The 26,174-nt window shown below is 44.8% G+C and overlaps 1 protein-coding gene across 1 annotated transcript in view; it reads right to left on the reverse strand.

Moving 5' to 3' along the window:
- ADAM10 (ADAM metallopeptidase domain 10) overlaps positions 1-26,174 on the reverse strand; it is a 542,337-nt gene that overhangs the window by 393,286 nt on the left and 122,877 nt on the right. The window lies entirely within an intron of this gene.

Consider the following 26,174-nt stretch of genomic DNA (forward strand, 5'->3'; position numbering starts at 1 on the left):
GCTAAAAAACTGAGTGCATTATCACTGACTCCTAGGGGAGACTATTATATGAATATCTGCAGGGAATATTTATTTGAACCACAACACATTGATATTGTATGTTTCAGAATGGGTTCCAGTTATTAACTGTAATCGCAGCTCTCAATGAATTTTTTACAGTACTGTTCATCATAATTTTGTTACTTGCTGAATAGTTATTCAAATGTTGAGCATGCGATTGCATCATGTCATCTTACGTGTATTGACTGCACTCCCAATGGATTATGATGTGGGGTATCTATCCTATAACTTTCACAGTATTCAGTACTCCATTATTTCTTATTTGTTTTGAATACAGCCAGACTTTTCCAAAAATCCTGCGTGCTGCAGTATTCAAACTAGACCCATATTGCACTTTGCAAGCGAGTTAACACTCTGGAGTATTTGAACATATTCAGTCTGTTCTGAAGTGTAACCTGTAAAATAATGTGTGACATTCCACAGTATCCTGCAGTGCTTTGATTTCTTTCCCCAAAGCATTCTTTTATAACCCTCTGTTACTTTGTACTCCTGGAAAGTGGAGTACTGCAACTTCCCTTCCTGCAAGCACGATGATTTACCCAAATATAAGCCCATCAGTTTTAGCTACTTCCTCTGGAGCTCTACTTCCCCTCATTTTTCTGGGTTTCACCCTTAAACTTCTGACCCTATTACGTCTCCCAAAAATAGTGAACTTCCTTTTCTATGCTTTCTCTGCCTGACCCACAGAAAAAGTGCCACCATTCCTCCAACTTGGAACAATCCTGATGATGCATTTGCAAGTTCTGCTGGGCCTGGCAACCACACCAGTCCTGAATCTACACACTTTTTCTTCAACCACTTTACTTTTTCTATGCTGGCGGGACGGGAATATCCATGGCATGGAGTACTGACGTGTTCCCGTAACCAGAGTACCCCACTGCATGTATCTGGTGTTCTGGTTAGGTCTCGCTGAATCAATGCGCATGCGTTGTTTCTTCAAGAGTTTAGTAAGGGACTTTCAGAAATGCTCACAAAGGGTTTTTCCAGGCGGATTGCCTTCAGTGCATGTGTGAGGGCACGTGCACATAACACACCATTTGGCAGCCTGTGAGCCTCGGCATCCGAGTTCAAAGGAATGCACTCCCCTACCCCCACCACAGCAATGTAGAGAGCTTGTTTTATGGAGGGAAGCTTGGTTGACTTAGGAATTTCGTTCGAGCAAATGTTTTGGTTTAGCAACAGCTCCTTAACTGTACCAACAGCTTTGCTTTCGATTTACCCTCACACACTCTGCAATGGAACATACACTCCAAATACCACTCAGTGCCACATAATTACATGCCACATAATTACACAACACTCAATACAACATACACTTCTCACAATACCACTCAGTGCCACATAGTTATATGTAAATGTAAATGTATTGCGATTTATATAGCGCACGTATCACCCGAAGGCATCAAGGCGCTTGCCTTGGGAACCCGTCCTGGTATTCCCCTGTGAGATGACCCCAGCAGGGTATCCACAAGGTGAAAGCCAGGCATCCCGCCGCGAGGGGCCTTAGTGGAGATTAAGCAAACTATTACCCAGAGTCGCAGAGTGTGAACCCCGTGAGTCGAGTAGGCACCGGGACGAGAATTATCGAGTCTGTGGAATTTATTTATTTATTTATTTATTTTTTTGAGCCCAAGACCCGCCGAGGCTGGGAATTGAACCCTGGTCCAGGACCGATCTCAGCTTCCGGGTCTGCCGCCTCTTACCCCTGAGCCACACTTCTCCACCAATGTTACGCAACATAATTACACTGCACTCAATGCAACATACACTCTAAATACCACTCAGTGCCACATAACACCACATAATTACACTCTACTGAATGCAACACACACTCCACACAATACCACTCAGTGCCACATAATTACACACCACATAATTACACTGCACGCAATGCAACATACACTCCAAATACCAATCAGTGCCACATAGTTATATGCTACATAATTACACCGCACGCAATGCAACATCCACTCCAAACAATACCACTCAGTGCCATATAATTATATGCGACATACTTACACTGCACTCAATACAAAATACACTCCAAATACCACAGTACACGCCACATAATTACTCTTCTCAATGCAACATAAATGCACTTTATCTGTCCATCGATGGACCGAGGGCTATCGCCCTCACTCCATCGCCCTCACTCCATCGCCCTCACTCCATCGCCCTCACTCCATCGCCCTCACTCCATCTATCTATCTATCTATCGCACTCACTCTATCGCACTCACTCTATCTATCTAGCACATCACCACAGCATCACTCCGGGGCACCACAACATCACTATGCGCTACCACAGCATCAATCCGCACCACCACAGCATCACTCCGGGGCACCACAACAGCACTATGCGCTACCACAGCATCACTCAGCGCCACCACAACATCAATCTGTGCACCCATTCACCAACAACTGGTCCAAATATGTTCTCTCAATGTTGCAAGCTTTATTACAAATGTCACAAAAAGATGTTAATATGTCACTTTTTTTCTTGGATTTTCATCACAATAAAATACAATGAACATAATCTTCACAACATTTATTTACAAAAGCTATTGCCATTATAAATTACAATAACTTTTTTTAAAGTATTTATTAAAAAAATTAAAAGCCATTTTTATTTGTAATACATTTAAGTCACGTAAATGCAACACATTGCATTACAAATGCTATAGGTGTCACATTTGAGAAAGTTAAAACTATTGGCATTGTAAATGACAAAGGTATTAATTTCGCTATTTTCAAAATCAACACATTAATAAAAAAAATTGTCATTTACAATCCCAATAGCTCAAACTTTCCAAATGCGAGACCTATTGCATTGCAAATGCTTGTTGTAAATAGTCCCTGTAGTCCCTATCATGTAATTGCATTTTGCACGTATCAAGAAAGAAGAGGTTTGCTATTCCCGGTTTTTAGAATTTTACAGGTTCATCAGGTTTATAATTAAATTAAAGTAATTAAAATGTAATAACATGAGATTGTGCCACGTTATGGGGAGATTTTTGTGTTTGTAATCTGAGCGGCTGCCCATTTTGAATTGAATATTTTTATAGATATTATATCTTTCAGTATTCGTTATTAATATTTATCAGAATAATTTGTTTTAAGCAATGAAATATATGCTGATGTTTTATAATCAGAGTATAAAATGTGTATTGATTGTATTACCTCATTTGCATAATATCAAACTATTAAATAAAAATACTTGTGCATGAGACTGCCACTCTAACCATAGAACAACAAAGGATGTTTTCTTTCATATTCATATTTCACATTTGCATATTTGACAATTTTCAGGCTGATCATTTCTGCATAGACAGAGGGAGATGGATTGATGGAGTCCATTACAACCGCCCCTCACCCCACCACTTCAAATTGAAACCCTCTCCAAATCAAAACGTCTCTTTATCCCCTCTGCAGTATTTTGCCTCAAAACATCTGGCGGCTGCTGCTGCTCCAAAGTACCGGTGAGCATATATTCCCAGCTAATGGTTGAGCTTCATGCCTTGATAACTTTGGTATCCAAACTATTTTAATTAGAAAATGTATTTTCTATGACATCCTTCTTCAATCAGCCATGGAATATCTCTGCCCCTTTACAAGTGCATTGCATACAGATTTTAAATGGGTTTTGTGAGACAACTTAATTTAAAGTTTAGTTTTTTATTTAATTTTTGGTGTTAAAATAAGTCACTCGTGTTTTCAATTAGCTGAAATTATAATCCATGTGTGGTTAATTGTTATGATACCTTGTTAGCGGCTTCAAGACATTAAGCAGACTTGTGAAATGATGTTGAGATTATTGAATGCCCATTAAACCCAAGAACCTTGATCTAGACAGGATGAGTGTTTTGTCATTGTGAGAAATTGGGCACCCAAATCCCGCTGACAAACCTTTAGGGACTCCCAACTTTTCTGTTTAAGTAGATAAGAAGTGGATTTCCTTGCCCTTGCATCTCCAGCAGATTGCAGACCTCCATAAATTTATGTTGTAGCTAAACACAGTCGTTTAGACATTTCTAGCTGTTCTTTTATGGTTTATTCTTGGTTGCAATGTCAATTAAGGTCCAAATTAGTTTCTTCTCGTCACGATACCCTTTCAAATGAACACAGCACTTTATAAAACATCTACACTATACTGAAATAAAGAATATGTTGCATAGTTGGAAGGTGTGGCGTTTGTGCACCTTTTTTTATAATGGAAAACAGTCTATACCTGGTAAATCAAGTGCCTTTGACTGGAAATTAGCAGCCAGTGACCAGTGAATAGTGGTAGAAACAAAACTGCCATTTTATCAATATGATCCTTCAGATGATCCTTGCACTTTCCCTCACTAAATATCCAGCAAGAGCACTTTCAGACCCCAGACATGATATATTGCTACACAAAGGGTGTTCTAAACTCAAGAAAATACAGCACAGGACTGTGTGCCTGGACATAGGTCGAAAGAAATAGAATTGTGTGCTTGCAACAAGGAAACTACTAGGTAAGTCGCCTAATGGGCACCATATGACCATTAGAGAAAGATTGTTCAACGTAGACCAAGAGAAACCAATCCTGGTCAGTTGTTTAGACCTCTACAGGAGATACATTTACATGCGATGAATCTAAGCGAAATCCATTTAGATATTGGTTGTCCTGATAATCGGGCTTAGATGAGATTCTGCAGGACCTATGTCAGATAACCTGATCTTAAGCTTAATACGCAGATGTATTTAAACGCCTATAACTGGCTGACCAAAAGAGTTGGGATAGTACAGTAAAGTTTCAATGCCCTGATCCCGCGTCCCTGTCGCTCAAATGACCAACTGACTCATGTAAGTTGGTTTCCCAAATTGATGGGTAAATGGAGTCTTCCAACAAGGTGTTGATATCTTTAATCATCTGGGAAACAAAAGAGGATAACCCTCAAATATGAATGAATGAATGAATGAATGAATGAAAAGCGTTTTATAATGCGCTACTTAGCCCAATGGGCGTCAAGGCGCCTAATCCAAATACCTGTCTTATGCCCGGTGAAAGCTTACTAGTAGGCCTCTTTAAAATACCAAGTTTTTAAAGAGGGACAGCGACGGTTGCGCCTTAATCTCCAGAGGCAGGGAATTCCACAATCGAGGAGCCACAGTAACAAAAGCCCTTCCTCCCCATCTGACCTTCCTAATGCGAGGAAAACACAAAAGATTCCTGTTGGAAGAGCGAAGGTTCCTGCTGGGAGTATAGCCTGTTAGCAAGGAGCCTAAGGCATCCGAGGGGCCCGCAAATAAGGCTCCGAAAACCAGACACAGGATTTTGAATGAAATTCTAAACTGGATTGGGAGCCAATGAAGGTCCTTCCTGGCTAGCGTGGCAGAGGAAAAGATGGGAATGTCCAGAACAAATCTGGCGGCCGCGTTCTGAACACTCTGCAGGCGTTGGATCAGGGCCTTATTGATATTTGCATACAAAGCGTTGCAATAATCTAGCCGGGAGGAAACCAGCGCGACCACGGTCTGTTTTCGAGCCTGGGGGGACAGATAGTGGGCGATTCTTCTAAGAATCCTAATGACTCCCCAGCATGTGGCCACAGTTCTGTCTACCTGAAGGTTCATAGACAACGAGGTGTCTATAAGAACACCAAGGTTCCTATCTGAGTGCGATGGAGTCGGACAGGCTCCCAATGAGGGGGGCCACCACTCACTAGACCACACATCCCGATCCTTGCCGAAAATCAGCACCTCGGTTTTATCACCGTTTAGCTTTAATGAATTTTCAATCATCCATTCAGAAACTGCTTGCATGCAGTTCCTGAAGCTGAATGCAACGGTGTCGACCGAATGAGCCAAGGACACCATGATCTGAGTATCATCTGCATATGATACCACCTCCATCCCTTGCGATTTTACTAACCTAGCAAGTGGGGCCACATAGATGTTGAACATGGTCGGGCTTAGCGCCGACCCTTGTGGCACCCCACATTGCACTGGTTTGGCAGGGGAGAGGAACTCTCCAAGCTTGACCCTCTGCTCTCTTAAAGCTAGAAACGAGGACAGAAGGCCAATCGCTGGGCGAGGGAGATAGGGTGTCAAATGCAGCCGTCAGATCAAGTAGAACTAACAATGTGGTCTGTCCTTGGTCCACCTTTGCTCGAATGTTATTCATCACCACCGTAAGCGCTGACTCAGTACTGTGGAGTTTCCTGAACCCATGTTTGGATTGGTCCAGGAACCCAGCGGAGTCAAGAAAAGTGGAAAGATGAAAATTAAGGTGTGATTCCAACATTTTAGCTGGTGCTGGCAGCAAGGAAATGGGTCTAAAATTTTTGAGTATATTAGGGTCGAGGGTGGGCTTTTTAAGTAAGGGCTTAACTATCGCCTTTTTCCAGGCTACCGGGAAAATTCCCTGAAGTATTGCGCCATTTATCACCTCCAATAATGGAGGTAGCAAGGTGTCCCTGCATTCTTTCAGAACTTTCAACGGACAGGGGTCCAGTGGAGAGCCAGATTTAATTTTATTCAGTAGGGAATCCAGATCTTCAATATTAAGAGGTGGAAAGACTGTAAGAGTCTTGGATGGATCTCTAGTCCAGGAAACTAGGCTAGTATGGGAAGGGCTGGGGCTAACCGCTAATGTCTTTCTTTGTGCTTCTAGCGTCAGATAAATATCTGCGATTTTAGTATGAAAGAAGTCTGAAATCCTGTCGCAGAGCTCATGGACCACCACCGGGTCAGGCTTTTGCAGGGAGCACAGGGAGTCAACGATCTTAAAAAGTTCCCTTGATGAAGTAAGGGACGTCGTCCGCTTAGTAAAATATTCCTGCTTTTCCTTAATAATCCTAGCTTTATACCCTGCCAGCATCCGCTTAAAGGAATCTCTGTCAGAGGGATCCCAGGTTTTACGCCATTTTCTCTCCTGCCTCCTACGGCTCTGTCTAAGGAGCCTCAAGGGCTCCGTGAACCAGGGGGCAGTGGGTTTGGCCTTTGCCGAGTAGCGAAGAGATGCTGGTGCTATCACATCCACAGCTCTGGAGATGGAATTGTGAAGTTCCTGTGCAGCAGCACTGGCATCCCTAGAAGCCAGGATGCCAACAGACACTATTAGGGGGGCAAGAGCATTATGTGAGATGTTCCCATAGCATCTCTTAAGAGTTTTCTTGACGTGGACCACCGTGGGCCGTGGTTCAGAGGGAGAAGTCAGTTCTAAAGGTACAGTTAAGTGATCTGACCAAGCCAAAGGAACTGGGGGACCCGTGGAGAGCCTCGGGTCATTGGAAAACACCCCATCCAAGATATGGCCAGCCAGATGAGTAGGGTTGTTCACCAACTGAAGCAAACCACATGTGGAGAGTGGGTCCATCAGGGACAGAGTATCTTTACAGGTCATATCATCTAGATGGAAATTAAGATCCCCAGAATGGTAAAATGAGGTTTACCGAAATAGGGCTCGAGGATTCTAAAGAGATCATGGCTAAAATAGGATCTGGGGCCAGGAGGTCTATAAATGAGAATACCCGTAAAGGAAGTCGAAGGGGAGGAGGTAATAACAAAATGCAGAGCCTGAAAGGAGTCGGAGGGCTCAGAGAGAACCTGGATGCAGCAGACAGCAGAGGTTTTATAGGCAATGGCTAAGCCTCCCCCTCTGCGTCTCAGTCTGTCAGATCTCTGTAACGCATATCCTTCTGGATATGCGTTACAAAGTCCGGAATATGAAAAGTGACTACCCTCCATTCATATGATGAGGTGATGGAAATGAAGTAGCAGATTCGAGTAGACCCCCTATAACGAGTAAGAATGTGAACACCACCAATTCAGTCATATTCTCTGCTCTGAAGCCCATGCTTAAAAAGATCTCCGAAACCAAATTTGAGAGGAAATAACTTTGAGAAACCAAATCATTCCAATGGGTGGATTTCAGTTGGACTGAGTGCCTTTTAATATTGTATGGATTCTTTGGGTATTAAAAAATGTAGTTGTTTTCCATTTGTCTGGGCATGATGGGGTGATTGTTTTTGCAAACCTAGTTTTCTGTAGATTTCGAAATAGGGTGTGTCAAAGATTTTCCACAGAAGGAGTGTATACTTCTGAAGAAACATATACAGGTCAAAATACATTTACATACACAAGATCACACAGAATACGTCTTTGCGTCTGAACAGCCTTCCATCTGAAGAAGCACAATCTTTGTATCCATCTCAATGTGTCAATCAACCCCGGGAGCTCCTGATCACAGAAACGAGGGCATAGTAAGTACTTGGTAGGCTGTTTGAAAATACCGATGATCTGGACATATCAGTGTCACCCGTCCCCGGATCACAAGAGGGGCCCATGACAACATGAAACGCACCAAGAGTTGGCAAAGATTTCCGTCAAGGAGTCTGTTGAAATATTTTGGTGTCTTGACAACTTCAGAAAACAAATAACTATTACAAGAAAACAAGAAAGTCTTCAATATAAACATATGTGACTATCTAAAACGTCTGAAGCCCCCAGCTCGGGTTTAGGGAGGTCCCTACAAGACAATGATGTTTAAGTTCATAACGGTTTGATTGGTTTCACTCCATTGAACTTCTGGGTGCAGAGTAGCTACCTAAGGCAGTTTTGTGGCATCTGTACTGTTGACCGCTTGCCTTTCGTTAGCCGTTGTCCCCGTTTCTCAGGCAGACATTTCAGTTACACGACTGAATACAGCAGCAAGAATTCAGGCTGATTAGCTCCATTTTCTTTTTAATTATTATTGTAAAACGATTCATCTAATCTGCCCCCAGGTTTGCTGCGGTCTTCACAAGCATCGAATTAAAATGCATGCATAGTTAGTTCACCGATTGAAGTCTTCCATGCTGCCCCCTCCAGCCTCTTAAGACTGATGAGCGGGGCTTGTTTACTTTGCTGCCTTGAGTTCTGTCATCAAGCGAAGAAATGCAAATGCCGCTCAAAAATTAGCGGAGGGAAAATTTAAACAAGCATTGGCACAACCACGAGATCTCACCTATGTAAGATTTATTGCATTGGTCAATGTTTTTGAGCAGTACGGAGGCTGCTGTGCAGCACGGTTAAACGTCATGTTCTAAAAAAAAAAATGTAAAAAAAAACCTCTACGGTTCATTGTTTACAGTGGGGGATATCAAGTGTTAACAGACTACGGTTAACACTGCTGAAATCTATGTATATTTAACATTTGGAGGGGAATAAATTCACGCATTTAGTGCATACCTTCGGTCATAATATTGTTAGAAATATTTCATGTCATGTAAGCTTGAGAATGCAAACTAGTTATGCCAAATAAACCATCATATTACATTTTCGATGACTGATGTGGAGTTCATATATTGCACTGAAAAAACACTCGACACACACACTATCATGTACAACAAAAATAAATGCATGAAGAAAGGGCTGGATATGACCATCCACAGTCAATTCCTTCAAAGACATCTGAAATGATCCTCGACATTGCCAGACAAGTGAATGTAAAACCTGCACCCCCAGCCCTCTAACCCCCCATACACACATTCTTCCATCCCCATAAGCCACTGTTGTCAGCAAAAACAGCATCACATAACATCTGTGCAAAGTCGTGCACCCGTATACACACAAATATATACAGACAACATTCTTTTGGTAAGCAAAACAAAAGGAAGAGAGCCGTATCATTAAATGTAAGCAGCTCTGGACAGCAATGAGACGACCCCACCCCATTCGCCTCTGTGCAGTGCAAGACCCATAAAGCAAAGAGCACTTCTCAGAGTGGGTCCTAGGACGAGTTTGCAGCTCCACGTACTTTCTGCAGTCACATTTTATATACAAAAAGCACAAGAACAGTTAATCACTGAATTTTTACCATATTGTTTGAAAGCGGGAATTATACTCCAACAAGGCATTTGAGAGAGTTGCAAAAGGCACTTTATGTTCATGTTATGTACAAGGAGCACTGGTCTTGTGAATTTTCTACCTTTGGGACAGAACAAGCCCAGTTCAACATGCTCTCATTAAATGTGTTAACAGTGTTTTTATGGGCGATATGTATTTTGACCATAAATTCTACGTGTAATTTTGACAATGAGGCAGTAGGAATGGATGCTGAACTTGGTGATGCTGAGGCTGCACCGTGAATGTGTTCTTCATCAGTATCCAGGCTCAGAAGGGCTCCCTACACCTGCTTTTGCTGAAGCATGTACCAGTAAATGGGAGGGTTTTGTACATGAGAGCATAAAGTGGTGAGATATACAACATGAGCCCAGTTGGAAAGCTAAGACCTGATCCAAACAAAAGCCTTGACCTGGATCACCACCTCAGTAAGCCACGCGAGCAGGCGATCATGGGAGACCTCACAGAAAGCGGTGGACAAATCCAATAAGAACAACGCAGAAGATTTTCCTTGGTCCGCAGGCATTTACAGGTCAACCAGGGACAGAGACTGGAGCAGCCTCTGTGCTATGAGATGGCAGGAAACCAGATTGGGCAACGTCCAAGACGTCATTGAACTCGGGAAAAAAAGATTCACGCCTGGTATAAGCTTCTTATGGGAATTTTATAACAAATGGTAACCAATAGTGGGAGCAAAAATTGCCCACAATCAGAGTCTGCCAATGGCCAGTCTAGCAGGGGGATAGACCAAAAGATGTTTCCAGGTAGCAGGCACAGATGAAGTGAAAACAGATTTGTTACACATGTTCAGCAATCGGAAGTGGGCCTATGAGTTAATAGGCGGAGGACAGGTTTCCGCTGGAGAGTCAGAGGAGACCGATGTCAAACTCATTGAGAACAAGCATTTGCAATGCAATAGATCTCGCATTTACACCAGTTTGAGCTATTGACATTGTAAATGACAATGCATTTTATTTTTGTTTTTGTTTTTAAAACATAAATAAAGGCATGGTCATTTACAATGCCAATAGCTTAAACTCTAGTGATCGTGATCTCAGACCAATATCTGCAGTGATTGTGATCTACACCAATATCTGAAGTGACGGTGGTCTCACACCTATATCTGCAGTGATGGTGATCTCACACCAAACACCTATATGTGCAGTGATGGTGATCTTATAGCAACATCTGCAGTGATGTGATCTCACACCAATACCTGCAGTGATGGTGCGCTCACATCTTTTTACTGTTAGCAAGGCCAAGCGTAAGGAGCCCGTGAGCGTGAAGGGACGTCTTGAGACCTCAATAAACAAAAAGGAAGGCTGGACTCTGGTATTGTATCAGGAAGGAGGGTTAACCCAAATAAGTCACTGGGACCTGGGTAATATAGCATTAAGAAGAAAGCGGTCCCAGTTATGGAGGGGTGCGTGTGATCATAACCAATTAATTAAATCAAATTAACAAAAATGCGTCTATAATGTTTTATTCATATTATAGGAAAAAAGCAACAATTATAATTTCAAACATTGCGGTTGTGTTAGTGCCCCTGGGGCTAAGGAGGACGTGAAGTCGTGAGGGTGGTGTAGGTAGGGGATAGTGACAATAAAAACACGTATATATCAGACGTTAGCACAAATTCAATGAAAGTTATATAACAAAACGGTCACAGTTCAAACCAGTAGTTCATAGTACACATGCCCCATTGTCCATAATATACAGGAATAGTGGGTAAGGAGAGGCTGTGTCATAAGCCGGGGAGTGTGTCGGCGTTTCGACCCCAAGTAAGGCAGGAATCAATGAAGTCCTTGCATGAGGGTCTTTATCAGGACGAAGGAAGGGTGGTGGGGCTAACAACCTATTTAAAGGAGTAATTGATTCATATTATTATAATGATCATTAGAAAATTGTCTTAATCAAAAGAAGGGGGAGGATTACGAGGGTAGACACCATATATTGAAGCATACCTGAATAAATCAGTGCTTCCTGGTCATTGGTCAGGATGTGTCCGATGGGAAGCATCAATTCCTGTGGAAGATGTCAACAATGTGTAAAAACTATATTGTAAATCATCATCGTAACGGAATTGAATAAATCAGACTTACTTATTAGGTTAAATCCGGTATCCCGATATGATAGGGGAAATGGATCCGGACACTGGGCATAGGAGACCACTCTACGTATCTACATAAAAGGGAAAACATTCAGCCGTGGCCGAGATGTACTCACTTCGGGAAAGAGGTCAGTCAGTGGGGCAGCTTACCGAATAGCGTAGAGAATTTCAGAGTGTTCCTGTTTCAACTCTGGTATTGAGCAGTGATTGGCTGAAGAGTTGAAGGGAGCCTCGGCGGCTGGCAGAGGGGGGAATTGGTGCACACGTTGCTCTTGAGGCAGTGGTGGGAGAAGGTGTATAAATATCAGCACAGAAATTTGTTTAAAACTAAACATAAGATTTAGGGCGAAGAAAAATACAGTAGTGTGAACGTTTTATTTCGGTGTACACTGTGCCGTTTTGTAATGTTGTCACTGGAAACAGACTTTGGAAACATGATCCGTCACTACACGCCTCCTTTAGATGAGAAAAACCCTCACAACAGCTGTTAATCAAACGATCCAGTCTGGATGGGCCGTCCCAAATGAATACAGGGCGGCAACAAAGAAGCCTCATTTTCAATCGGAGGCCACCGTTTAGCATAAACCATGACGCCAGCCAATGAATGATGGGCGGGGCTTCAAGTGCCCTTCTACAATCTCCTCTACCACAATAAGTCTCACAGAGCAAGCAGCGCATGGGCGCTGCTATGCTAGGAGAGACCTAAAAAGGAAATTTTTAACCAAGAAGGGAGCCAAAGACTGGTAGTCTATTGCACAAAGAAAGTGATGACTAAACTGGAGGCAGTGCACTCCGACGAGACTAAATAGTAAAGGCCACTCTTACAGTATTGTAGGATATGGATAATTTTGGCTGCACAATATTTGTCCTGAGTAGCATGAACCAAATTCTTACATGCCGAAAATCCAGCTCATCTTAATGACAAGGGAATAATCCGATCTCTAAAATATGCAAGGGAACAGAGAGGAGAGTGGTGGGATCGAAAGTACAGGCTGGTTACACGATCGTAGGCTAGGTTGTCCCACAGAATGAATTCCATATGGTCATTATCAATTTAACACAGAAAAAAAGCCCATACTCTTTGAGAGCTCTGGCAAAAGTTTCTGAAGTTTAGAGGAGTCACTTTTTAAGTTCCAAAATTAGTAGAGCAAGAGGTACAGCTCACAATAATACACAGGAGGTAGTTACTAGATACTCTTTCTATACACTACTATAACTACTTGGATACATCTACCCATGCTTAGGACTTTGACAGAGGATATAGAAACCACCTCCTCTTTAGTCAGTAATGGATTTTTGTTCTTTTTTTTTTTTTTTTTTTTTTAAAGAGTGGAGGTGGTGATCTTCAGTGGGAGATCAATGCTGGTTGGTCGACTTTGGAGGTCATACCGATTTGTATTAAGACATGTTGTAGAGGTGCACATAGTGGTCCTAAGAACTAAGAGCCAATTCCCTCATGAAATATTAGACTCTTGGACCACACTGCTGAAGAGGCTGAGCTTCTAAACAGATGCTTGTAGATAATGGACTTCTCTATTTGCGAAAATCATGGGTGGGGCAGCTACTTCTGCAACGACTCCTAACTTCAGCCAGCTGTCAGCTGTTCTTTATTCACTGATCCCTGGATTTCAAGATATAAATGCTTTGAACAATAAAAATCACTGCCACTAGTGGATCTATGGAGAGTTGGTGAACTCGGAAGAACTACTTTTTAATGCTTGTGGTCCAAATATATACCAATAAGAGTTTAAGAATAGTGTAAATTTGCTCCTCTCAAAATAGACCCGTGTTGCTATTCGGCTGCGGCTAAATTGTGTGCAAAGTTATGCCCTGGATTGGGCAAAGGCAGACTATAAGGCTCAATACACAGTGGCTGCTAAAGGTAACCTATTATTACTGCCTGCTTGACACAGATAATATTCTAAAGGGACAATAAGGAATTTTCTTTTTACTCTTCAGTACATCCAAGTTTTAAAATGAGCGTACCAGACAGCACGTGTTGCCTCATTGTAAAAGCCAACTGTGGGCTTACTAAGAACTTTAAGGTACTTCGAGTTCCCCCACTGCTTTCTATTGGTTGGCTTTATTATCAGTGTCATTTGCTATGGTTTCACTACTCACTTTTATGGAACTACGTTTTGTTTTGCTTAAGTACTCCATGACAGCACATGTGTTTTCCGGCTTTCTCCTTTACGTGCTTCTTCCCTCTGCCAAATACTCAACCCCATGCACTGTGTTGCTTTGTTGCTCATGTGCTTTCCCTCAAATTCCCGGTGTTGCTCTTCTTCATTTGATACTATTCTGTTGCAACCCACCCCTAGTTATAATTATCATTTTTTTAATTGCTTCCAGCCCCTCTGCTTTAAAAGAGAAGAGAAAGAAAAAATATTGCCAATCCATTTCAGATTGGTAAGTAAAAAAAAAGTACACAAAGAAGGTGCCTGCGTCATTTTGTAGTCAATCTTGAGTAATGAAGCATGCATGTGCATGTCATCACGAATGCACGGAGCTAGAAAAATGACGCACGGTGTAGCTTTTTTTTTTAATTTTCGTTCGGACATGCTGCACAGCATCTTGCTGATGTTGTATAGCCTCGCCAAAAGACATTGGCAAAACCACTAGAACCCTAGGATAGGAACGATATGCTTTGCCAATGCTCGTTTTCGCTGGAGGCAAGATACTGAGCCAAGAGGTGGCAAAGTTCATCGAGAATACTAACCAATTAATCACCAATCAACTATGTAATGGAATTTCCAACTAGAAATCTCTCCCTACAGGTGCTGCAAATTAAATATAATATTTAAAATGTAAATTAGGTCAAAGAAAAATAGAGATCTCTATCTACATGTTGGTTCAATATTGAAGCCACAACACTATGGAAATAATTTAAAGTATACACGAGGGAGAATTTAATATCTAAAAAGAGCGAGATACTCAAAGCAGTAAGAGAGGTAATCATATTAGAAGGAGGCATAATCCAGCTTTTGCACACTATCTACAAATTAAATTACAGATTTGTGGCAGCAGCTGAACAGGAGGTAAAGTTTCAAGATTTCAGAGGAAATTTGCAGCGAGGCCGTGAGTGCCTCAGTCCCGGGTGCCGCAGTCTCTTGTTAGTCTATCAGAACTAACGAGAGACTTTACCGCACAAGGGACTGAGGCACTCCTGGTTTCACTGCAAATTTCCTCTGAAATCTTGATTAGGAATGATCCCTTACAATGTATCCAGCAAAGATTTTACTTCAAAAGCTTGTAAAGATTCAAGTCTTTTCTGAGTTTTACCATCTAGCTTGAGATTGCCACAAGGCCAAACTTTCTGGCGCGCATATCTTCCGACTCTACCTATTTGATATTCATTGGGGATTTTATTCACTTTGTCATAAGGTTGCTTAGATTCATCAGTGTCACTTTGATCGCACGCAGAAGGTGAACGTGCAAAAAAAGGAAGAAGAAAACCATACAAGCAGAGGAATTGGTTCGAAGATGTATTACAATATTGAAGATGCTTGAGGCGTTAATTGAAAAATACGTGAGATCCAGGAACATATGGAGTAGAATTTGTTCCTACATTTCCATATAATTGCAGAATTGTTTGAACTGCACAACAAAGTTATCTACTACTTTGCGAAGTCTTCTAGCCACAATGAAAGAGTACAATCCCCAAGAAAGTGACGGATGGCTGCACTTTTCCAATGTACACACGTCCATACGGGTCTCAACTAACCCAGTGAAGACCACTGTAAATCCTTAGTTCCCGGGAAAGCCCCGCTACCTTGCAGACAATGGTCAGGACCACTGCTGAATAATATGCCAAGTGACCTGCAACTTTACTCGTGGCTACACTTGTAGATCATCCGCAAAAAGGTTGTTTCAGTTAACATTTTGTGCTTACTTTGCAGAGTGAGTGTTTGGGAAGGTCTTGAAGTTATGGGCCTTAGGATCCATAGGAAATTCTGTATGGTTGGGAGGTTTATAACCATTCGCTCAGCAGCATAGATTTTATGTCCTATTGTGAATGGATCTGCAGAATTATGTACGCCCCGGAAGAGGAAAGGAAGGGGGGGGCAAGGGAGGAGGAAAGGAAGGGGGGGCGGCAAGGAAGGGAGGGGAGAGGGAGGAGGAAGAGAAGGGAGGTTATAGGGAGGAGAACGGGAGGGAGGGTAGAGGGAGAAGGAAGGGAGGGGAGAGGGAGGAGGATGAGGAAGGGAGGGTAGAGGGAGAAGGAGAGGGAGAAGGAGAGGGAGGAGGAGAGGGAGGAGGAGAAGGAGAGGGAGGAGGAGAAGGAAAGAGAGGGGGGAGGGAGGAGGAGGAAAGGAGGGGAGAGAAGGAAAGCGAAGAGGAGAAGGAAAGAGGGGAGGAGAAGGGAAGGGAGGGGAGGAGGGGGAAGGAAGGGAGGGGAGGGGCGAAGGAGAAGGCAAGGGAGGGGGAGGTGAAGGAGGATCAAAAGGAAAGGAGAGGGATGAGGAGGAACGGAAGGGAGAGGGGGGAGGAGAAGGAAAGAAAGGGAGGGGAGAGGGAGGAGGAAGATGATGCAGGCCTGGAAAACTAGCCATTTAAAGTAGGCGTGTAAGTAGAGGACCAACATAATGCATTACAATGTAAGATACAACACTGCTCAACAGAACCTAGCTATTCCTGCAAAGGTCCATATACAATAGCCTGCATTAGGTATTGCTACTGAGTATTTACAAGGTTTTAAAATCACCACTTTTTTGCTTGCGCTCAGCTAGATAAACGTGATTTGTTCTTGGGAAGCATGGCGGAACAGTAAATTTCTACTGCTGCCTTTGGTTGCTCCTTTCATGCAACTCTCAGACAATCCAATTTTTGCTGAGTCCAATGTAGTGCAGGTTTAATATGGGACGTACATACAGATTTCTTACACACATTCCATTACAGACCGCCTTGGTGGTTTCTGTACCTTATCTAGATACTTATGGTGAGTGTGACTACAAAGAAAAAGCTTCAAGTAATACCATTTCTCCTCCCCCCAGGTGACAAATATAGAGAAGGAAACGCTACTTACCAGTATGCATCTGTTCTTGGCATGTAGAGCTGCAGAGTTACACACTGTGCAGAGATGGCCACCTAATGTTGGGCCCGGATGTTTGCAGTTTGTTTTTGTTGTAGAAAAGTCTTTGGAAGTCACAGGATAGGGGACTCCTCCTTTGGATGATACTGCGCATGGGCAACGGCTCCATCCCCAGATTGTTTTTCAACATTAGGGAAGTGATGGAGCTGTACAAGAAGTAGTGATGTCCATGTGATTTGTATCTTAAGATAATACTGGAACAGATAAAGGTAGCCAGGGAGGCGGGTGGGCGTGTGCAAATCTGCAGCTCTACATGCCAAGAATAGATGCATACGGGTAAGTAGCATTTTCCGTTGGAGGCATATGAGCTGCAGATTACACACTGTGCATTGATTGTATAGCAGTACCCACCTTTAGCGGAGACCACCAGTATCTGTTGCAGTTGTTTGAAACAGAGTTTTAGTACAGCCTGGCCCACAGTGGCTTGTTGTGTAGTTTGCACATCTACACAATAGTGTTTTGTGAATGTGTGCAATGTAGACCATGTAGCTGCTTTGCATATATCATCTAGGGGAATGTTCCCTAAAAATGCCATTGAAGCCCCTATTTTTCTTGTAGAATGGGCTTTAGGAGGAATTGTTAACGTACGTTTAGCTTTGTGGTAACATATTTGTATGCATTTAACAATCCACCAAGCTATCCCCGATTTTGATATGGGGTTACCTTTATGTGGTGGTGAAAAAGAAGAACCACTTTATTAAGATACATTTGCAGAAAGGGTTCTTGAATGGTAAAAGCTTTTAGTTCACTAACTCTTCTGAGAGAAGTAATAGCTACTAGGAAAGCTACTTTCCAAGTTAGGAATTGCAATTCACATTTATGAAACGGTTCAAAGGGAGGCCCCATTAATTGTGTGAGAACAACGTTTAAGTTTCACACTGGTGAAGGTGGCGTTCTGGGAGGGATTATTCTTTTGAGTTCTTCCATGAAAACTTTTATAGCAGGTACTCGAAAAAGAGATAGATGTTGTCTATTTTGTGAGTATGCTGTAATGGCAGCAAGGTGTAGTCTGATAGACGTGTAGGCTAAATTACACTTTAAGGTGTAATAGGTATCCTATCATGTTTTGAATAAACACATCTAAAGGATTTATGTGGTTGTTTTGACAGTATATCTCAAACCGTTTCCACTTAGCAGCATAACATTGCTCTAGCAGTGGGATGTCTAGCTTCTTTAATAACGTTCCTACATTCTGGAGGAAGGTTGAGGTAACCAAACTAGGACTTCAGGAGCCAGATCGCTGGGTTGAGCTGAGCTGGGTCCGGGTGTCTGATCTCTCCATGGTTCTGTGTTAATAGGCGTGGAGATAGGTTTAGTTTTCGGTGTGGTACCACAGATAGTTGCAGTAGCGTGGTCTACCACGGTTGTCTGGCCCAAGTTGGAGCAACTAGAATGAGTGTTACGGAATGTTGCTGTAGCTTGCGTACGTTAGATAGGCTCAGTGGAGGACATAGAAGTGTATCTGTTGGAAGCGAGCGTTCCTCGTGCTCTTCCTTGCTCGTCGCACTATCTGCGCCCAAGCTGTCTCGGGGATCTCCTTATTCAAGTCAGATTCCCACGTGGTCTTTAATGCGGTCAAGGGCGGCAAGTTGTCTCAGAGAATCCTAAAGTACAGGCAGGTTACTGCCTTATAAGTCCCCGCCGCCATCATGGTAAACTGACAGGCCATAGTCGTTGTGGGTTCCAAGAGCCCTCCTTTCCAGTGCGACTGCATGGCCCTAATTACTGCAGCATGCAGGAAAAAACCTCCCCTCGGGAGGTCAAACCTCTCCTGTAGCGTTTGATACGGCAATAACACCCCATCTTCGTATAAGTCGACAAGAACCTGCAGCCCCACGTCTTCCCAAACCTGTAACTGCGACCAGTCTCCTCCGTGAGGAAGCGCCGTCACCATTCCGAGAGGTATCTCAGGTGCATATGGATGTCGTACTCCCGCCCGGCGTTGGGAGCGATCCCAACAGAGCCTGAACGTCTGCTCCTTGAGGGTTAAATCACTAAGGGTAATTCTCTGTTGCAAGGTTATATAGGCGAGGACATGTCTCGGAGTGCCCCCCTCTCTCTCTCTCTCTCGTGCTCCAAACCTCGGAACACCCTTGCTACCTCTTGCGTGAAGAGCTGCAGCGGGGCTGCAAGATAATAGAGCTCGAAGTCCGGGACAGCTAGGCCCCCCTCGTCCTTTGGGTGGGTGAGCGTGTTCAATGCAACCCTACATCAGCCCGCTCCCCAGAGAAACTAGGTCAGTTGCGATTTCAATTGTCGAAAGATGGAACTGGGAATCCACACAGGTAGAATGCGGTAGTAATAGAGAAGGCGCGGCAGAGCAATCATTTTCAGTAAAGAGATTCGGCCGGTTATCGAGAACGGGAGGGTGGCCAAGAAGGCCATGCTTCCCTTCAGCGCTCGCATACAGCGGCCGACATTGCCTTCCAGCATATCAGCCGCCATGTGGTATACGTATACTCCTAGATATTTCAAGCAGGTGGGCTCCCAGTTGAGTAAGGGGCGGTGGGCGGGTCGTATCTCCCCCTGCCGCACAGGGAATAAACATGTCTTGGACCAGTTAACTTTCAAGCCCGAGAGCTCCCCAAAATGCAAGAGTAATCTCTCCACCCCCGCCAGCACCTCCTCCGCATCTTCAAGGAATAATAATAGGTCATCCGCGTATATGGAAATAAACTGTTGTCACTCTACTGCCTAACCCCTTATAATGTTTTCCCGTCCGGAGCTCAGCTGCGAGCGGTTCAATCGCTAGAGCGAATAATAGGGTGGACAGAGAGCATCCCTGCCGCGTTCCGCGCTCCACCGGATATTGGTGCAAGGTGAGGGATCCCACCCGCACTCTTGCCACCGCCGATGTGTATAGCACTCTCGTCCACTGGATGTAGCCTTCCCCAAGGCCAAAGCGTCCCATGACTCTGTATAAATACTCCCATTCCAAACTATCGAACGATTTCTCGATATCTATTGACAAAACCAGGGGCATCTGCGCCTCTGGATGGGTGTCTTCCCTCAGTCGTATAAGCCTCCGAATATTCATAGTCGTGTTGCGCGAGGGGATGAAGCCTGACTGGTCTTTGTGGACCAAACTGCTAGGCATTTGGTAAACACCCTTGGTGCTGTTGTGACTCAGAACGGGAGTACTTTGAACTGGTAGTGCTGCACAAATCTGAGATATTTTCTGTGCGCTGTGTGGATGGGAATGTGGAAGTAGGTGTCCTTGAGATCTAGAGTGACAAGGAAGTAGTTTTGTAAGAGGAGCGGAAGGACTTGCTGGAGTGTGACCATATGACAAGGAAGTAGTTTTGTAAGAGGAGCGGAAGGACTTGCTGGAGTGTGACCATATGAACATGATCTGACTGTATGTAAATGTTTATAGGTCTGAGGTCTAGGATAGGCCTTAGAGATCCGTCCTTCTTTGGGATTAAGATATATAGGAAGTATACTCCCTTGTTTTGCTGATGCATTGGGACTTTTTCTAATGCATTTTTCTGCAGGAGGGATATAACTTCCTGTCTGAGCAGTGACAAATGTTCCTGTGACATTGGACGCTGTCTGGGTGGTATGTTTGGGGGGTGTGGATGTTAGCTCTAGACAGTAACCAGTCTGATGTGATGTTTTCCCATGCTGGTAGGCATTGTTGTAGCCTTCCCCCGACGGGAGTGGAATGGGGCGGGGGAAGGGGAGGGAAGTCATTGGGTAGGGGTAGAGGCAGAGCGGGAGTTGTTGTTTTTACCTCTGCCCTTATTGTTGTTACCTCTGTAACCATCCCTTTGGTAGCCCCTACTATAGGTGAATTGTGTGGGGGCTTTGTATGAGGTGGAAGGTGTGTCTTAAGAGTATCCCCTGGTGGCGCCTCTGTAAGATAAGGGCAAAATGAACGTCTGGGAACTTGCGACTGCAGGGCTCCCATAGATTTGGCTGTATCTGTATCCTTTTTCATCTTTTCAAGGGATACATCTACATTGGGTCCGAATAAGTGTTGCTCATCGAATGGTTGGTTAAGTATAGCACTTTGGACTTCAGGTTTGAACCCTGATATGCGTAGCCAAGCATGTCTACGCAACAAAACACTGGTGTTAACTGCTCTGGAGGCAGTGTCTGCTCCAACTAGTGCACATCCAATGGAGGTGTTTGTAATATTTTTCCCTTCTTGGATAAGCTCATTTGCTCCATCTTTATACTTATCAGGGGAGGTGCTGCATTAGTGATTCTAATTCGTCATAATGTGCCCTATCATATCTTGCCAATAATGCTGGTGTATTGGCAATACGCCACGTTTGCTGCTTGAGACGCAGTTCTTTTCCCTGATGTGTCAAGGAGCTTAGACTCTTTATCTGGTGGGGGAGCTTCACCTGATGTTTGTGAGTTTGCTTTTTTGCGTGCATTGGAAACCACAAGCGAGTCAAGTGGTACTGGGCCTTTAATATATGCTGTGTCTTAAGGGGCAGCTTTATATTTCTTCTCTATTCGTGGGTTAATGACCAGAGTTCTAACAGGGACTTTGAAGACTTCAGGAGCATGCTTAATCACTTCTTTAAGCATGGGTAACATGGATGAGGACCTTTGCGCATTATTAAAGGTATCTATTGGGAAATCATCTACAGGGTCTGTATGCATGTCCACCCCATGATACTGCGCAGCTCTGTGAACTAGCTGATTAAAGCCCATAGTGTCTTCTGGTGGAGAAGGCCTAGAGGGGTATATATCGTCCTGAGGGACATTTGGGATGTCTGGAGTGTTGTAATCATTCCACGGGTCAGGTGGTGAGCCTGGAGGAATAGATGGATCATCTGCATTACCCCCTACATCATCAGAGCTATCATCCCAGTTGTCATCATCTGGTATGATAGAGGATGTAGGGGAATGTTGTGGTAGGGGGAGCAGGTGGTGAAGGTATAGGTGGAGGAGAAGGAGAAGGAACTCTTAGAGGAGAGGTAGTCATGTCCTTCTTTGGATGAGGAGCCGGTGCAGGTGTTTCCAGTAGTCTTTTTTTAAATTTGGTTAAAGATCCAACCACTGGTCGACTAAATCTGAGTCTTTTGTGCAGGGTCTGGGTGAAATAAGGCCTTCTGCAAGAGGCCGATCTTTTGGTGCGGAGGGAGGTTTTAGCACCGAACTTGCTTCTTTTGGTTTTAAAGCGTGTTGTTTGGTAATGTCTTTAACAGGAGAAGTAGGAGTCTTTTTCAGCTCCGATGGTTTTTTCGGCTCCGATGATTTTCTCGGTTCAGATGCATCGTTCGGTTCTGGTGGTCTTTTTGAATCTGAAGCGCGTTTGCTTGGTTTCGACCTGGGTTTCGGTGCAGAGGGACTAGCAGTATGCTTCGGCGCCGATTGTTTCGTTGCTGGCATGGCAGCCGATGAGGTCTTTTTCGGTGCAGGTAGGTGTGCGCTGGCACCGTGGGGAGGCCGACTCGAGCCAAAGTCGCCGGAAGGCTTAGCGAGCTTCCTAGCCGGGCCCAAAGGCGGGGCAGTAGAAGGAGTGTCCCGGTGTGCACCCGAGCCCGAGGGTGTGACCAAAGCCTTTTTTGAATCTGTCGAGGAAGGGTCAGGTCGACGGTCTTACTCAAGCCCCTCTGTGCTGGAGTGATGTCCTCGACTTCGGAATCTTCTGCCTCGGAGTTGCTGTTGACGCCATGTTGTTCTGGGACGTAGACGCCCTCTTCGAAGATGTTGTCGGGAATTCGGGCTGAAGATCGAGCTATTGTTCTCCTTGCTCTTCGGCCCGGGATAGTCTTCTTGGAGCGGAAGGAGACACAAGCGGAACAGTCTCTGGCCTCGTGCTCCGGGGAGAGGCAAAGATTACACACCTCATGAAGGTCGGTGTGGGGAGACTTCGACCCACATTGAGGACACTTTTTAAATGGCGTCCTTTCCATGAGCTGGAGTCGAGGCCTAGATAGGCCCGAAGGCCGTCAACGACGACCGGAATCGAAGGCTTCGATGTTGAAGAGTAGCGTCGCCTGGAAACTCGTTCGAAACTATATTGTTGGAGTTGGTGAGGATTGCGCGCCAAAAGAAATCTGTTCCAACACAGAGCACTGGGAACACATCCGAGGCAGGTGGCGGAAGAAAACAATCTGGGGATGGAGCCGATGCCCATGCGCAGTATCATCCAAAGGAGGAGTCACATATCATGCGACTTCCAAAGACTTTTCTACAACAAAAACAAACTTCAAACATCCGGGCCCAACACTAGGTGGCCATCTATGCACAGTGTGTAATCTGCAGCTCATATTCCTCGAACATAATGTTTTTCCCAAGTGTGAAAACAAGGACTGAGGATGCTGGCTCTTGGACAGTTTTTCTGGCAGTCACTAGCCACATCACTGCAGGGCACAGAGGCATAAGTCAGTGTTGGATGCAAGTGCCTGAGGTTTGGTAATGCTGCCCGCGCCACTGCAGCTCAGACATCAATAAAGACAAGAGGCAGAGCAAGGAGCTGCTTGGTGCCATGTGGAGGTGCATAAATGTCTGCCAGTCCTCCGGGGACCCTCTATTACTAGGTGTCCTGCTGGCGGTCGTGGCCATCTGCTGTAAACGCAGAGGGGGTTGTGGCAGTGCATGCTGAGCTAAGAGCAGGGAGCTCAGCGCGGTGGTGCATTTGAACCGCAAGCTGGTGTGGGCAGAGTTAGAAATGTGGGGCAGGCAAGCAAAGGGGGCAAAACAAGACAGTAGTGTTCACTTTCTTTTTAGGTCAAGCATGGACAGCGCAGGCGCTGTTCTGCGAGGCATGCTCTATTGAGGTAGGGACTTGAAGCTCAGCCCACATTATATTGGCTTGTGTCATTGTCCACTGTAAACTGTTGCTGCTCATGGGTCAAAAGGCTAAGTATTCCCTCCTTAATACTGCCTAATCTCATTTTGTAACCTTCCACGCCAACACCCCCGTTACGTGTGCTGTTTAGTAGGCTTTAATTACAGCCTCTGAGCAGTATTTTCTCAAATAGCTTTGTCCTACCTGATACTCTACCTCCTAAAAGGGTAGACAGAAACAACAAGCATTTGCAATGCAATAGATCTCACATTTACGCAATTTTAAGCTATTGGTATTGTAAATGACAATGCCTTTTATTTAGGTTTTAAAAACGAAAACACAAATAAAAGGCATTGTTATACGCAATGTCAATAGCTCAAACTCGCGTAAATGCGAGACCTATTGCATTGCAAATACTTGTTTATTATTTCATCTGTCCTTGTGTTTGCACAGTCTGAGCACAACGCCGCTCACTGCACGAGCACGCTGCTGTGCTAGTGGGGCTGCACCGGTGTGTGTTGTGTGTGTATGTGCTCTGCTTGCCAGCAGGGCCGGACACACAGCTCCCGTCTGCAGCTCTCTCTGGCCACCACTGTGCACTGCGCCACATGGCTCTTTAAAAGGACCTGCCTGCCGAGTAGCACCCCCTACAAACCCCGGAGTTTAGCGCAATTGGTGTGGTGTCATCCTCATGGTATTGTTTTGGTCTCTTCCACAACCGCCAAGCTGGGAGGCGAGCACCGTAAGTTTGCAGCCGGCATGGGTTGACCCAGCTCACACAAGGAGCCAGAGGGGTCCACGGGAGGAGACTGGCTTTGAAGGGAGGTGGTCATTGTTAGGAGCCAGGTGCGTAGACGGCTCCGGGCTCCAGGGCGTTGCTGTGTTTTCTGTCAGAGGCTGGAAAGTTCAGGCAGCCGTAGCAGTGCGTTTCTTACACCCATCACCTTTCCTCAGCACTCGCCGTGAGATCATGCCAGCCTGCATGCCAACAGAGGGGTCCAGCGCCGGGGAGCCGGACCACACCGCATCGCAAAAAATGCACACAGTGTTTAACTAACTTTCCATTTTAGACTTTGATTTTGCAACAAAAGCTTATTTTTTATTTAAACACTAAAGACAGACATTTCACGATATTACACCGCTTCGACTGAAAATGAACTCTTCATGTTAAAAATTATATTTTCCTCTGGAATTAGGCACAGGGCAAAAATTGCGAAAACGGTTTTGGTTGTCGGAATGGGAACGAATACTGCAAAATCCAGCGACTGCCTGATGTCGCATTGGACCAAGAAAACATTTTGACTGAAGGTCTTTTTTCGTGATTTTTTTAGGAACGGGGAAACTCTGAGCAGGACCCAGTGACCCTTGAAAAGAGAAGTGACTGCTTCGCCGAGAAGTGGCTTGTGCTGCTCCGTGAAGAGTACTACTCATGCAAAAAGCAAGTGCTGCTGTTGCCCTATGGAAAGTGCCGCAAAGCGACGAAGTGACAATTTTGGGTTGCTGAAAGTGCACCACTCATGCAGAGAAGTGCTGGCGCTGCCCTGCAGAAAGTGCTGCAGTCTTGCTAACAAGAGCTGGTACTGCCCTGTTATAAGTGCCTCAAATACCTTTTTGTTTGCTACTCCCCCTGTCATATATTAAAACGAGCTCCCGACCAGGGAGAGTATGGCATCCAGTCCCAGCCAGCAGCGTGAAGTCCGGCGACAGAGGAAAGGGAATCCCCTGCAGGCAGCACTCCCCTGGAGCCAATTACATCAGCCCCCTGCAGCAGCGGTTCACAAGGACAGCAGCAGCCCCGCTCCGCTCCCCCTTCCCGCAGCCCCACCGTGGTCCAACCCCGTCGGAGTACTTGGCTTTGCGCACGTGTGCACCCCCTCCCCCCGTCCGTGATTAGAGACGTCGCGAGCATGCACATCGACTGGTCGGGCACAAGCTGAGATCGCCAGAGAATAGAGGCTGTGAGCATGCACATCTCCGGTACCCCTTCGGATGCAAAACCCACAACAATAGATCTCGCCAAGGCGGGCAACGCAAGCGCTGCGTCGCTAGGCGAGACCTAAAAATGAGTCAGAAAAATGAATGACAGACTTTATAAAATCCCATATGTGAGCTGCCATCCCTACAGTTACAGATCGTCAAGACATCACCTTTGCTTGCCACCTTTGCCTGTACTAACTATTTTGGACTGAAAGGGGCGTCGCTTCAGGAGGGGAGTTTGAGAGAGGAAACCCCCTCCCCCAAGTACATACATTCATGGCTAGGTAGTTGGGAGTGGGGACTGAGTCGGGTTTGTTATCTGCCAGTTTT

The sequence above is a fragment of the Lissotriton vulgaris genome, chromosome 2_2, assembly GCF_964263255.1.
Source record: "Lissotriton vulgaris chromosome 2_2, aLisVul1.2, whole genome shotgun sequence".
Taxonomy (NCBI): Eukaryota; Metazoa; Chordata; class Amphibia; order Caudata; family Salamandridae; genus Lissotriton; species Lissotriton vulgaris.